Raw genomic sequence first — 16,072 nt, forward strand, 5'->3', positions numbered from 1 at the left:
ATAGGTTTTTTGTGTGTTTTGTACATAGAAAATTGTTTATATTAATATTCATTACTTTAAATAAATAATGCACAAGGGGAATGAATTCTTGTTGTCACCTGTTATACACGTATAATAATCATAGTGATTTAGTATGGGTTTTTCTTTGTTTGTTTGTTTTTGTAGAATAAGGACAACCATAACAGTCATTTTAGCCTTGCACCTTAATTTTTACCAGATGAATGTCAATAAATCTATACAGGCCCGGAAAGAAAATTCTACAAACAAATTTGACAAACAAGACAGCTCCCATTTTGACAGGTTAAATGCCAAATTCTAAATAATTCATTCTGCAATGGCTCCAGGATGCAAAGTATTTATCTTGATGAATAACTTTGCTGCTTGCTGAACTCTTAGAAATCTGAATTGTCCACTATCCAGACTACAAACAACTCAAGAGAAAAGAAATGTTCTTTTTTTTCCTTTTCATTGTCATGTAAAGTGTCCATGCTGCTGGAGAGTCTTGAGTGCTCTGTATAAGCTCAGGATCTTTCCCATGAGAAAGATGAAATACCTTAAAATGTCTCAAAATGAAATACCTTAACATACACCTATGGTTAAAATGTAGCCAACCAGAGGCTGGGGAGGTAGCTCAGTCAGTAGATAGAAACCCTGTCTTTCAAGCATAAGAACTAGACAGAGGTTGGATCTACAGACCCCACATTAAGAGCCAGGCATGGTTGTATGTGCTACAGTATTAGCAGTGTGGTTAAACAGGGTGTAGTGGTAGAATAAAGGATGGATCTGGGTGACAGGAAAAGCCATGAATCTCTTTGTCTAGCCTTCCTAGCTAAATTCATAAGATTTAGTTTCAGTTTGAGACAGACCCCTACTTAAGAGAGGAGAGAGACCAGGAAAGGGCATTCCACATCTATTTTTAGCCTCTAATTTTATATACTCACGGGCACACGAACCCTTGCATGTGTGATCAAACAGATAACAGCAATTACATATAGCATAACACACAGAACATGTCCAGTGCAACGTACACACAGCAAAATATAGTGTAGCAAAGTCGAAAAAAGGTAGTAAAGTTAGACCAAGTAGTGCTGAGACATGGTGTGAAAATAAGTTGTTCTCTTCTTGTGAGTTCTGGACAGAAGTGATGAAGATTAAGTCCACTTTTTGTAAGTTTTCAGATCCATAAAACACTTTCAGAAATTATTAATCTTAAACCTGTTAAGAAAAAGCAGTTTGTGTAATATTTTATAGCATTAAGTACCTATATTGCTCATATTTATGTTTTTCCAAAGTTAACAAAAATATCCAGAAAGTTATTAAGTCAGCAGTGAGAGATTTCCTGTTGTATTGTTTACTAATTGAAAAATGCAAAGTAGCTTCACGAATGTCTCATTAAAACTACTTGAGCTTAGAACATTTCCATAAACTAAAGAAATGAATTATTCTTGTCGAATCCTAGTTTGTATTCATTATTATTTTGTACTTGGAAGTACATTTGTGAATAATGGTTGATATCCTCGTATTTTTACATTCACACTAAACAACAACAAAGACATTGATTTATCCACATACTTGGTCCTGCAATTTTTTTCTCAGAAATGTTCTTTAAATGCATGTTTCTAACAAAATAGCTTTGGAAGTTGAGCATTAATTTTTAAATTAATAAAAAATAAACAGTTGATGTATTTATCTCACTGTGATGAGGATGTGATTTCTGTCTCTTCAACAACTTCAACATTCAGAGCTCTTACTCAAATATTAAATGGGTCCAATACATCATCTCACTTTTTATTATCATGGATAAACCGAACAAGTTCTCTTAATGTAGGAAATAAATACGGTCAAGATTACTTTTTCTATGTTCAGTATGGGAGTTCATCACAAGGGATTCAGGAATGTCTGCCATAGGCATGAGCTTCAACTGGTAAGTTATTTAGTTAATGTACCCAGTTGCTTTTAGAGAACTGACTGAATGAGGAGAAAGTGGAAAATGGCCTTTTTGTCCTTTTCTATCACTATTTGTCAAGTTTAAAAGATCTCTCTTCCTTGCCTCTGGCTATCTCAGGTATAAGCCACAGCAATTGCCATCAGTATTAAGGAGCTTGAGAGACTGTCATTTTAAATTATTAAGTATTCAATATAGGTCAAATTTTATCATCTCTTTATTTCTAAACTTGTCTTTTCCATTGAAATTTCCTACATGAGTTATATTAAGGAAAATATGTCCAACAACCAGGAAGCTCTTTTCTGGAGTCATCTTTCTTCCTCAACATTTCAACAAAACTTCATAGGGACTGAAGGATGCTTTGCACTACAGCTCTCCCGGGGACATAACAGTATGTCTTGCACTGAGAGCCTTTAGGAGCCATAATTCCTTCACTCTCCTTTTCTATTTCTTTCTAACACAGGTAAATGGTGTTTATAATAGTTTTATGTATTGAGAAATGTCAAATTCTCTGTATTAAGTGAATAATTTCTATGCCAAGACATGTTATTCAGATCACACAGACTTTAAACAGGGAAAATGAAAGACAATAACAATGATCATTTTGACACAAATGTAGATTAGTAAATAAGAGAAAGAAGTGATTCTAATAGCATTTATTTATTGGGAAGAGTTTGATCATAAAATTTCAAGTTAGTTTGCATTTTCTAATATAGTCCTCTTTATAGAAAAATAGGGAACACAAGACCATTCTCTAAACTATTTGAATATAAGGTAGTGTTGTGATACCCGCTCACCACAGAATAATTTAGTTTAATATAAAATGTACCCCAAACAGGAAATGCTATCACCTAGCTGTTAGACTTTACCAGGACTGTCAGACATGTCCTTCACAGTGAATTCAAATAACATAGGTCACGTAGTTTTCTTTGCTATAAAATAGATATTTTAGTATTGTGCCATTATGGGTTGTTGTGCTTTGGAAAATTACAGGTCGGTAATTTTTGTAGACTTTCCCCTTATTTTATTTGTCTGTTGTATCCTCACAATTAGTTCCCCAATATAAGGAAGCAATATCAGTCTTTCTTCCGTGTGTCTTCTCATGCACACAAGTTTTAAGTCATTGGATTGTGGACATTGCTTTTCCTGATTGCCTCATTGGGTTGGGGGTTATCGCTTAGACTTCTCAAGTGTAGGGTTATGTACTCATTTCTCTTTTGTAATCAATTAGTATTTTGGGGGAAATGCATTTTGAAAGAAGGTGTGCAATCTACTTGAATGTAATTTGTGTCCTAACAGTGTTTGGGCTTGCATCCTCATGGATGGTCACCTTCCTTTGACGATCTGATACTTCTCACGTGGTTGTTCACAAAAATGCTGATGAGAGAGAGAGAGAGAGAGAGAGAGAGAGAGAGAGAGAGAAGAAGAAGAAGAAGAAGAAGAAGAAGAAGAAGAAGAAGAAGAAGAAGAAGAAGAAGAAATAAACGCAAAATATTCTGGTTAAATTGAGAACATTATGTCTAAAAATATTCTTCCAAGGAGAAACATGGGGGCCCGAAGAGGTTAAGTAAGGGACCTGAAACAATTAAAATTAATGTCTATAATAAATAAATAAAGTCAAAGATTTGCCATTCTGAGTTAGTAATGAATTAAGTCAATAGTATTTTACGTAAAATTTACATCTTGTGCTATTTAACCAAGATATTTCATTCTATCCGTCCTCTTTTGCTAAAGTTTCCCTTTCCTGCTTCTCTTCCCTCTCTTCTCCTTTCTCTTTTTTTCTACTTTGAGGAATATCAGACTAAGAAATCTTAGTTCAGGGAAATAAAGGTGAGCCTTCATCTCACAACTTCCCAGATATTTCCCAAACCAAACTTTGTTAAGGCATTAAAATTCGTGGCATTGTCTTTAGGTCATGAGATTATGGTCTCATGTTTATTTTCAAATAAATTACTATCAGTTAAAAAGCATCCTGTATCTTGATGCTTTATTAAGCAGAACTCAATATCAACTTTATATTTACAGAGAATATTACACAAACATATGAAACAAAACTGTTACTTTAAAAAGAAATTGACACAGTAAGATAGAGTAATTTCAGTATCTTCACTTAGAGGTAGAGTATATTTAGTTTCAGAAAAGTACATATTAGGAAGTAATTCAGAAATTTCTGGTGCAGGGTGAGGCTTGGAATGTATCCTGGAAACTTTGCAGTTAATGTAAATGAATGATTTTAAAGTTAAAAGTTGATATTAGAGTTATGGTGCAACCTAAGGCAAAGACTGATTATTTAGCTGAAAGAAATGATTTGTCAGTCAGTACTTATAATTATGCAATTAAATCTACATTTCACTGTGTTCTACAAGGTAAGACTTAAAAGAAGAAACCAAACTATATTTCAGATACTTTTTTTTTTTTTTTGGTCTGTCAGTGCTTCTCTAATTTGGAGAAAAGTGACATTTCTTGAAAATGTTATTTCTATGATGGGTATCATCTCTTAACTAGGTATAGAGGCTTTGCGAAGACATTGTTAGTTCATATTAACTACCATTTTGTATTTAAAATAAGGAAATCAGATCATAGGAATAAGATATGTCAGATAATAAATAGGTAATTGCCCAAAAACCCAGATCATCTGGGTCTAGCATTAAAGTCAATCGATTTTTTTCTTTTGCATGAAACTTTACAATATTAGCTTTTATGCTGAAGTGGTTCAGGCAAGAGGATGGAGAGTTTGAAGCAAACCAAGGCTACAGAAGACCTAATCTCAAAAACAAAACAACACCACCATTCCTGGCCAAACCTCTGACTTCATACCCAGGCATTCTTGTGTGTTTTTTATCAGTTAAAACATATTCAGACATATGTTAAAACATATTCTGAGCCTGATTGTTCTCTTCCACGAATGCTGCTTTTCTTGTGTGTGTTTATTTTTGTTTCAAAACATTTTGAGTCAGTTGTCCTTATTGATGTCTCCGCCTCACTTAAATCTGCCAGGAATACTTCACACAGACCTAAACCAGGACCAACATCTTCAGCCTATAGAGCTAGAATCTGATTGACTTCCCACCAAGGGAGCAAAGGCAGACAATCTTCTTCCAGCCATGTCCCTTCATTATATAGCTTTTTACTAGAAGGAGCCAGCAACTTTTGGGGTGGGACTTCCCACTTCAACTACAACAATCTGGATAAGTCATCTGTTGAAGTTTCCTACTTAGTTGATTTTAATTTGTGGCAAGTTGACATTAAAACCAACCATTGCAGAGAGCAGAGTTTTTTGTTTTGTTTTATTTTGTTTTCTCTGAAGGGCTGGTCAGTAAATACTACTGGGATTTTATAAACTTTGTGAAGCAAGAAGTAGTATTCCTTAACTGATAAATAGAGCATGACCATATGCATAATTAGATGTCAAACTCATCAGGTAATAGGCTTTTTGAGCTTGGTGTTGTAAAATCGATGTTTGTCACACAACCTAGTATTTTCAGATTTCCTCCCCTGTCTTCTAATCTCTATCTTTGTGCTATCAGTTGTCCTTAAATAGAAAGCTGAGTGTGCAGTATACATCAACAACAGAGTAACTCAGCAAGAGGGAGGCAATGGGGTAACTCAAAGAGAAAACTAATGTTCCTTGGCGATATAGTATGTAGAGTTCAGTAGAGTATGTAGAGTTCACAATAGAGTAAAGAAAGGTCAGAACAATTCAGAGATGTAAGGAGATCTTTGTCATGCTGGTGTGAGGGATGAGCACTAACTGCTACCATACATGTCCGTCATGAACCACCTCACATAAGTGGAATTATATATACATAGCTCGGTTCTAAGGGCGTACTTAGAATGTCACAAGACTGAAATGCCTTATCTAGGAGTGGTTGCAGTATGTACCCATGAATGGACTTCTAAATTAAAGTTACAGGATCTTCCATATTCTACAGTTCATGTACTGATAAGGTCTGCTGTACTGTGTCCACGGTTTCTGTTCATTGAATGCTTCTTTTTTTTATTCTATCATCTCCTAGTTCCATAGATAAATGCCTATGACTTCCAAATGTTCAATCTCCCATGACTTCTGGAAGGATCTACAGTGCAGATTTTCTTCTCTTCTTGTTAGGTAAGACAGGTATTGTGTAGCTATTTCATCCCTATATAAATGGCCCTGTGTGGAAAGAGCAAGATGGTCACGAGGCTCATGATGCTCGCAAAATGCACAAATCCCTTCCCATAGGTTTACATACACAGTAACCATTTGTGGGGAAGAAGGAATGGGACAAGGATGGGGTTCATTGGTTAGCCTGCTTGCATGTTTCACAGATGACTCCAGTATTGCAGCATTTGTAAATCATAAAGCCTGAATCACCTCTGTTCCTTTAAGTAGCTCCTGGGCCAACAACTCCCATAAGGAATGCTTCACTCATACTCTTGGAAGTAACCCTCACTTACGCTCTTGGAGTAAACCTAATAAACTGGTTGATTCACCAAGGTAAGTGTTAGAAGGAATTTTTAAGTCTGGTCTACTGTTTCTGAATCTGAAGAGAAATCAACTCTCAGAAAAAGACACAATAATTTGATTCTATTGTGATCCTCATTTATCATCTGGATTTCTGGCATAGTATGTGTGCACATTGTATTACTGTATTCTAAAATCCTCAAATGAATCACAATTACGTCTACCTACATGATCTCTTAACTGTACAGTGCGAAAATACATGGATATTAATTTTTTTTTCAATGTAGTTTATTCAGGAACCTTAAACAATCATCTGACCCTGGGGAAAGCCAGCCCACAGCTTAAATAGCTTCTGGGTAGCCAACCCCAGCGTGCCATGTGGGCAATGCAGATAGGTCCACATACATGGAAGCAAGCCAGATCCTCAGCCTTAGCCAAATGTGGAGTTGTTTGTGACAGAGAGCACTCACCATCGGGAAGGTGGAAGGCGGAAACCAGCTCCATCTTTAAGGCGCGGCATTCCGAAGCTCTCTACAGTTCCCCCTTTTTGTTTTAGACGCATCAGGCAAGAGTAGAGGTCTGATCTCTGATATTAGAAATAAATTGGGACTTCGTACTGATGTTCATTGTAACAAAGCTCAAAGTAATTATTTGTTGAATTGAACATAACAGTTGTTAAGTGCCAATCGCATGATAACATGTATAAATTGATTACATCACATTGACGTTTTGTTTTTATTAATGAGACATTATTTTTGCTTAGGAAACTTCATCCCATGATTTAAAAACCGGTGCTATCCTCAGGGTCAGCCACTTTGGACCCAGAGAAGAGCATGTCTGATTGCATGCGGGTTGATGCCCCAGGTCCCGCCTCTGAGAAAAAGGTATCGGTCGGGTCTGATGCTCTTTGGGTGGATGACACCTAAATGAACATCAGTACAAAGTCCCAATTTATTTCTAATATCAGAGATCAGACCTCTACTCTTGCCTGATGCGTCTAAAACAAAAAAAAAAAGGGGGGGGGGAACTGTAGAGAGCTGCGTAATGCCGTGCCTTAAAGATGGAGCTGGTTTCTGCCTTTCACCTTCCCAATGGTGAGTGCTCTCTGTCACTAACAATTCCACATTTGGCTAAGGCTGAGGATCTGGCTTGCTTCCATGTATGTGGACCTATCTGCATTGCCCACGTGGCACACTGGCGTTGGCTACCCAGAATTTATTTAAGCTGTGGGCTGGCTTTCCCCAGGGTCAGATGATTGTTCAAGGTTCCTGAATAAACTGCATTGAAAAAAATAAAAAAAACAAAAACAAACAAACAAAAAAAAACCCGGTGCTATCACTCATGAAATTTACTCACGACGGTTAATCATATGGAGCACTGGATAATTTATCAGTGAGTGTTGCACTTGTTTATAAATTCTGTTTTATTTGGGGTATTTCAGCCTCCACCTCCCTTCTACCAACCATTTAACCTTAGGTAAGAGAGGGAAGGTTAGTGGGGAGAGGGAGCACAGACCTCTTTATCTTTCCCGGATGTTTAAGTTTTATGGGTTCTTCGGGACAATACCAATCTAAATCAACAACAGACACAGCAAGCAGCCTCCTCAGTCTATCTCCTTCAAGCCAGGTGATGTGCCAAGAAGCATCTATCCTTGTGTCTCTCCAAAACATTACACCATCTGTCTCTGGTCTCTTCCAACCTGCCGCCATACCTTTTCTTTCTGGGCTCTCATATTTATATCTCTCAGAGTCATAGACCCTCCCCCTCGACATGCTGCAGGAGGCAGGTCATTACCAGCTAGCAAAGACCACACTCTGCAGGAGGCAGTTGTCAGCTGTGGACAAACTAAAGCCCAAAGTCAAATCCTACACTTGGGATTAAAACAAAAACATTTATGTAACATAACAGAGTTTTAAAAGAAACCGAAACTTCCATTACTAGCGAGGCCAGAGATAAGTACTGTTTCTTCATCAGCTGACAGATAAGTGGTCTACTTGCTAAGGCTATGGTAGAGCAGAATTCAGGAGTGAGCCCCTGTTCAAGCCCTGTGTTCCTTCTCACCACGGGAACAATTAATTTCCATCTAGCAGTAGTGCTCAATTTTTCTAATGTCGAGATTTTTTTTTCCTCAAAGACGAAACCATAACTTTATTATTGGTAGTAATAGTACCAATTTCAAACCAAGATGCAGTTCCATTTTCAAACACCAACAAAAGGGGGCGGGGAGAGACTGGATAGAGTGTCCTTGATGTCAAATAGTTACATTCCATAATGGCATTTACAATATCATTATCGTTGTTTTTCAGGGCTTGGATTGCCTTTGCTCTTGACATATTTGCTTGTGACATGACCACATCTATGTCCTTAACTTCCACACCTATTTGATGAACCTCTTCCTCTTGCACAACAGTGGGAGTCTGAGTATTTTCTTAATTGTTTAAAACAGCTTCCCCTTGAACTTTGAATTTCTCTGCCACTGCTGAGAGAATTCCTCAATCTTGAGGATTTCCCCCAAACCTATGTAGTTATCTGAAGCTGAACTCTTAGACGTCTTGTTTTGTGATGACAAAGAGGCTATTTTTAGATATACTGTTACTGACTTGTAACCCCGGTACCCCATCGAAGACCAGGTTTGGACATAATTTTCCTTGCCTTCTTTTCATCCCGACACTGCTTTGCTCTACTGAACAGTTCTTCATCGACTTCAGCTACTGCTGCCAGCTGGGCTTGTTGTGTGGTTGTCTGTGTGGAATCTTGTTCCTTGAGCTCTGGTAGTTATTTATTACTGTCAGGTTTGTTTTCCCACCCGGCCGCAGCCTGAGGCTGTGGCAGCCACTGCTCTGTAGCAGATACGGTTTCTGTGGCTTCGACCAGGCATTTTGTATCCAGAACACAGAACCAAAATGATGGCTGAAAGAGAGCCAGCCTACAGCGAGTTTTTAATACAGCTCCTCATGTGGTGGTGAACCTTAGCCATGAAATTATTTTCAATGCTGCTTCTTAACTGTAATTTCGCTACTCTTATGAATCATTATTTTATGATTATGAATCAACTATTTTCAGAGCTAGAGGTTTGCCAAATGGGTCACGACCCACAGGTTGAGAATCACTGATCTAGAGTATGGTTATTAACTCCCCAAGGACAATTATTTTTTGTAATGGCACTGTCAAGACAATAAACTTTCTTTAAATAACTACAATTATTCATTTAGCAAGAGAATGGATTGCATAACCCATTTTAGTGCTTGTCTTTCTTAGTCTTTATATTACAATAATGAATATAATAACATTAATGGCAATAATAAAATATATCCTTGTGAGCTATTATATGGCAATATGTTATGTCATACCTATCTCTTAGGAAAATAAAACTTTGAGGAACTATTTTACTCAATCACATCATGCATCTGTCATATGACTGTTATGTTTGTGGTGCTAAGAGAGAGATGTACAATGAGAAACTATATTACAATATAGCTTGCATTACAGTATTAAAAAAAGAATAAAGCTTAAAAAAATCTCTTTAGTTCAATCCTAGTGATCAATGAAATAATACACTGGGGAACTGACCTAGCTGTAATTTAAAACTAGATTAGTTTTACCTTAAGTTCAAAGTCTTTGCCTTTGCCTTAAAATTTTGATCATGTTTAGATGTTTCCTGTAAAAGAAGAACTTGGGGCCCTAACTTCATCTTTGATTAATAAACTGTAACAGCACTGTACAAATGTTCTAAGTGTCAAATGAATCCTTGTTAAGAAAGTAAATGGTAGAAAGGCAAATACCAGGGCAAAAGATTTTAAGCAGAGAAGCATGAGAAATGGTTTAATAAAAACGTAAGATAATCTTGAGTGAGGTAACTCAGAAGCAGAAAGACACACATGATATATACTCACTTATAAGCAGATATTTGCCATATAATATAGGATAACCATACTAAAATCTACAGACCTAAAGTAGGATCCTAGAGAAGATGCTTAAATCTCATTCAGAATGGCAAACAGGATAGACACCAGAAGAGGTGGAAGAGAGGAAACAGGATGGGAGCCTATTACAGAGGATCTGCTGAAAGGCTCTTCAGAACAGGGGATTGAAGCAGAAGCAGAAACTTTGGGCAGAGCATAGAAAGTCTTATGGAAAAAAGGGGGGATAGAAGGACATAGAGGCTGCTTCTCCCTGGAGGGGGGAAGTCAAAGAGCCCGCCATCGAGTTCATGTCAGAAACAGTCCCTGTTCCCTGTATTAGGGTACCCACTTGGATACTGAGCTACCAAGGGCTACATCTGAGCAAGGGCTGTAGGTTGCATCCATACATGGTCTTTGTTTGGATAAACAGTCTCATAAAAGGCTCCTGTCCCCAGATATGTTTGGTCCTTGTGGAACTCCTGTCCTCTCCAGGTCGTATTAACCCCCCACCCCTTTATTTGGTTCCCTGCATTCTACCGGAGGTTTGGTTATGAGTCTTTTTTTTTTGTCATCAGAAAATTCAAAGCATTTTTAATAAAGGAATGCGTGTATGAGAGAGATTTCTTTTGAAATAAGGTTCTTATTCTTCAGGTTAAAAAAATTAGTTTGTAGAATTTCTTTTTTTTTTTTTTTCAATGCAGTTTATTCAGGAACCTTGAACAATCCTCGGACCCTGGGGAAAGCCAGCCCACAGCTTAAATAGCCTCTGGGTAGCCAACCCAGGCGTGCCACATGGGCAATGCAGCTAGGTCCACATACATGGAAGCAAGCCAGATCCTCAGCCTTAGCCAAATGTGGAATTGTTCATGACAGAGAGCACTCACCATCAGGAAGGTGGAAGGCGGAAACCAGCTCCATCTTTTAGGCATAGCATTCCGCAGCTCTCTACAGTTCCCCCTTTTTGTTTTAGACGCATCAGGCAAGAGTAGAGGTCTGATCTCTGATATTAGAAATAAATTGGGACTTTGTACCGATGTTCATTTAGGTGTCATCCACCCAAAGAGCATCAGACCCGTCCTATACCTTTTTCTCAGAGGCGGGACCTGGGGCATCAACCCTCATGCAATCAGACATGCTCTTCTCTGGGTCGAAAGCGGAGGACCCTGAGTGCAGTGCTTAGCCTCGCATCCTGAGCGTATCATTTTAGCTTTTTATGGTATCCAACCATGCTTGGGGAGAATGTCCTGCTTCAATGGCTGTAAAGGCCTGAATGATCATGGCTGCATCACACTGTTGTGAGACTCTAATCTTGCATATATACCACAGGCAAACCAAGGAGACCAACACCAGAAGGCCTGCTAACGCTCACATGCCCGCCCATTCCTTCAGATGATTCATGGCTGCAGTAATCCATGTTGATAATTCCTGTGGCTAGTTAATATCTGTTTTGATACACTGCTAGGTGGAGTCTTTCACAGGCCCTCTGTGGTAGGCTTCTGTCCCATTATTTGTTTGCTCCTACATCCAATGTCCATCCCATTTGTCTTTCTAAGTGAGGATTGATCTTCTTACCCTGGCTCCTCTTTCTTGTTTATCTTCTTTAGGTGGATAGATTTCAGTGTATTTATCCTATCATATAGATCTATATAAGTGAGTATATACCATGTGTGTCTTTCTTCTTTTGGGATACCTCACTCAGGATGATCATTTCTAGGTCCCACAGTTTGCCTGCAAATTTCATGATTTCCTCATTTTTAATTGCTGAGTAATATTCCATTGTGTAAAAGTACCACAATTTCTGTATCCATTACTCAACTGAGGGACATCTGGGTTGTTTCCAGGTTTTGGCTATTACAAATAAAGCCCCCTGCTCAAATGTAGCCCATAGGCAAGCTCAGTCTTCATGTGGGTTCCCAAGATAGAAGAGCAGGAGCTGGCTCTGTCATGAACTTCGTTGGCTTCTTTTTGATCACTTCCCTCTGGTGATGCAGCCTTGACAGGTCACAGAGGAAGAGGATCCAGGCAGTATTGATGAGACTTGATAAACTAGGGGCAGATGGCAGGGGAGGAGAGCTACCTTTTTCAGTGGACTAAGAGAAGGGGATGGGGGAAAGAGAGGGAAGGCAGGACTGGAGAGACTTGATGAAGGGGGGCTACAATCTGGATATAAAATGAATAAATTGTGAAAAAATAAAAATGATAGAAATATATTATTGGAATGATAAAAGAACATATGGGATAGGAAAGAAGTTGGGTGGTGTAAGCTTAGATTTTTCAGACACCTACTTTATTTAAGGTTCTTAAATGCCTTTACCCTCCCCTTTCTACCATCCCCCACCTTAAGTAGGAAATAAGTTTGGAAAGGGGTTGTAGACTTCATTTGTTTGCTTCCCCGCTGATAAGGGTTGATGGGTTCTTAGGTGATTACCAAACTCAAGCCTTAGGATATCAGCAGTTTACTCAAACAGCAAAGCATCAACAGCAGCATGCATCAACAGAAGCAGAATGATTCAGTAGAATTAGGTATAGACTCTGCCCAAATGGCACCAGTCTGGCGAATTGGCAAAACTCTGCCAAAGCAGCACAAACACTTCTCTGGAACACTTCTCTCTGACAAGACTATTGAAGGATCTAAACTTTTAGTAATAGTAGCAATGCAAAAGCTTTCTGTCACTTGACTGTGGGCTCTTATTTATCTCTTCTCAGAGTACACACGAGGATGTTTTCTGGCTCATAAAAACCGTGGCCCTCAAATAAAGTAGTTTTCATCTGCCAAAAACCACATGCCTATTCACAGAGACTGTTCTATGAAGGGGCTTTTTTCTGAGTGGTACAAACATTCCTGCATCTTTGGTCCCACACTTAGGACCTAAACAAAACATATATTCATGTGACACAACTGAGTTTCCAAAGAAACTAGAAGCTTCCACTTCAGGGTGGAGTGATGGATGTTATAAACTAAGCAGAGAGAAGGGTGGAAAAATGCAAGAAAAGTGAAAGAAGGTAGGTGGTGGATTAACTAAAAATAAGGATGTAAGAACATGCTATATGAAAAATCTACTAAATACAGAATACAATTTTCAAAAAGAAAGGCATTCTGAATTAGTAGACAATATTTTCTCCCAGAACACATGGACTATTCAAAGGAAACCTTGGGCCTGTTAATGTTACACAGTGAAACAGGCCAGTCATGGCTTCAAAGGGAATAATGACACCTTTTTTAACTCCTCCCAAAACACTCTCAAAAACCTTAGTTGAAGGCATGAAAATCTTCCTATGAGTATTAGTTGGAAGGCTTATGGAAGTTTTGTTTTATTTTTTGACACTGCTGTGAGACACAACATGACTGAAAGCAAGTTGGGGAGGAAAGGGTTATTTCTTCTTACAAATCCCAAGTCATAATCTGTCACTGAAGGAAGTCAGGGCCTGACTGGAGGCAGGAACTCAAGCAGATGGTAGAGAAGAAGAAAATCTGCTTGATGTGTTGTTTTCCACGGCTTGCTTGGTTGGCTTTCTTATCTAACCCAGGACCACCTGCTCAGGACTGGAACCACCCACAGAGGGTTGGGCTGTCCAGCTCAATCATTTATTCAGAGAGTGTCCCGACAGACATGCTCCCGACAGTCAGACTCATGGAGGCAATTTTCAGTCTGGAATCTCTCTTCCCAGATAACCCAAGTTTTGGGCCAACTTGACAAAAAACTAACCAGGACAGGTTAAAAACTACAGGCTGTTGTCATTGATCTTGATTGCCTATGATAGCTAGACGTTAAGACCCTATTTATGAACACCTCACACAAATTGGTGGCAAGAAATTCAGAAATTAATCTCAAATTGAAGGAGAAATTTCCTCCTTAATGGTTGGTTGTCATAGTGCTCAGATGTTCTATAAAGGTTGTTCAGAAGAAAGATATGCAGGCTAGAACTTTTGCCTTTAAAAAAATAATTATTACTTTTTTTTTTTTTTACTTTGTATCCTGCTATAGCCCCTTTCCTCATCTCCCAGGCCTTTTTATTTCCCCTTTCTCCCCTATGCCCTTCCCTTAGTCTACTTATAGGGGAGGTCCTCCTCCACTTCTATCTGACCCTACCCTACCAGGTCTCATCAGGACTGGCTACATTGTCTTCCTCTGTGGCCTGACAAGGCTGCACCTCCCAGGGGAGGTGATCAAAGAGTCAGCCACTGAGTTCATGTCAGAGACATTCCCTTGCTCCCCTTTCTAAGGAATACACTTGGAACCTGAGCTGCCTATAGACTATATCGGAGAAGGGGTATTAGGTTCTCTCCATGCATGGTCCTTGGTTAGAGCACTGGCCTTTGAAGGTCCCACTGAGCCTAGTTGTTTTTGGCTCTGTTGGTCTCCTTGTGGAGCTCCTGTCCCCTCCAGGTCCTTCTATCTCCCCTTTCTTCCATAAGACTCCCTATGCTCTGCTGAAGTTTGGCTATGAGTCTTAGCATCTGCTTTGATACCCTGATCAGTAGAGACTTTCAGAGGTCCTCTATGGTAGGTTCCTGTCCTGTTCTCTGTCTTCTCTCCCTTCTGATGCTTATCCTGTTTGCCCTTCTGAGTGAGGATTGAGCATCTTCCCTAGGGTCCTTCTTCTCTGGACCTTTCATCTTAAAATAGCAACTTAGCAGGCAAGATGTTTTCACAGATGCATTAGTGAAATGAATTTTATGATGTGGTGGTAACCAGTTTTGATTAGAATTTAGGCCTATCAAAGAAGGAAATTTTACTCCAGGTTCTGTAATCCTGGGGAGATCATCTATCCTATAGAAGCAACTACTAATATGATTTTGCCAAATGGTCATACTGTCAAGCTACCTTCTAAATATTTATTTTTATAGCGTAGATCTGCTCTGCTCTTAACGTTGATCAAAGTTTCATTCTGCAATGGGCAGAAGTTAATGAAAATAAAAATCAACCGGTTAAAGTGATGAGAATAAGTGACTATGAGTGCTCAGTCCTAAATGGGAAATTTACATCAACTTTCTACCACAAAACTCAGGGAACACCAATGGAAAGGGGACAGAAAGAATTCAAAATTCAGCAACTGGGAAACAGTATTATAAAATACTGTCCTGTGGACATGACATGGCTGTTCTTTTCATGATCTCAGCAGATCATTAGTTTCCTAAGATCTGAATAAGATCTAGAGAGACAAATTCTATCATCAATTCCACAAAAGGAACTAAAAGCAACTGAAGAAAGCTGGGAGTGGGAGAGTCTTCATTGCAGAAGACCATAGCAATTGTTTGCCTAGAGCTAAAAAGCCAGCATTAAAACCACGCATACAAATGATATTAGCTCTATAATTTAGGAGAGCCATCTACAGACCTAAGGAAGCTAAACACTAAGGAGGACCCTAGGGAGGATGCTTAAATCTCGTTCAGAATGGCAAACAAGATAGACTACAGAAGTGGTAGAAGAGAGGAAACAGGATGGAAGCCTACTAAAGAGGGTCCTCTGAAAGGCTCCACCCAACAGTGAATCGAAGAAGATGATGAAACTCACAGCCAAACTTTGGACATAGCACAGGGAGTCTTGTGGAAGAAGAAGGTAAGGGTGGGAAGAGAGGGACATGGAGGGGTCAGGAGCCCCACAAAGAGACCAACAAAGCTAAAGGATCTGAGACAAGGGGTTCCTGCAGAGACTGATGCACCAATAGAGAACCATGCATGGAGAGGACCTAGAACCCCTGCTCAGATGTGGTCGATTGGCAGCTCAGTCTCCATGTGGATCTCTGAGTGAGGGGAGCAGGGCTACCTCTATCATGAAC

At 39.0% G+C, this 16,072-nt stretch overlaps 1 pseudogene; it reads right to left on the minus strand.

The window, feature by feature from the left end:
* Window positions 1-8,494: 8,494 nt before the first annotated feature.
* Window positions 8,495-16,072, minus strand: part of LOC110541068 (nascent polypeptide-associated complex subunit alpha-like) — a 33,758-nt pseudogene continuing 26,180 nt past the window's right edge.

The sequence above is a fragment of the Meriones unguiculatus genome, chromosome 16 (genome assembly GCF_030254825.1).
Source record: "Meriones unguiculatus strain TT.TT164.6M chromosome 16, Bangor_MerUng_6.1, whole genome shotgun sequence".
Classification (NCBI taxonomy): domain Eukaryota; kingdom Metazoa; phylum Chordata; class Mammalia; order Rodentia; family Muridae; genus Meriones; species Meriones unguiculatus.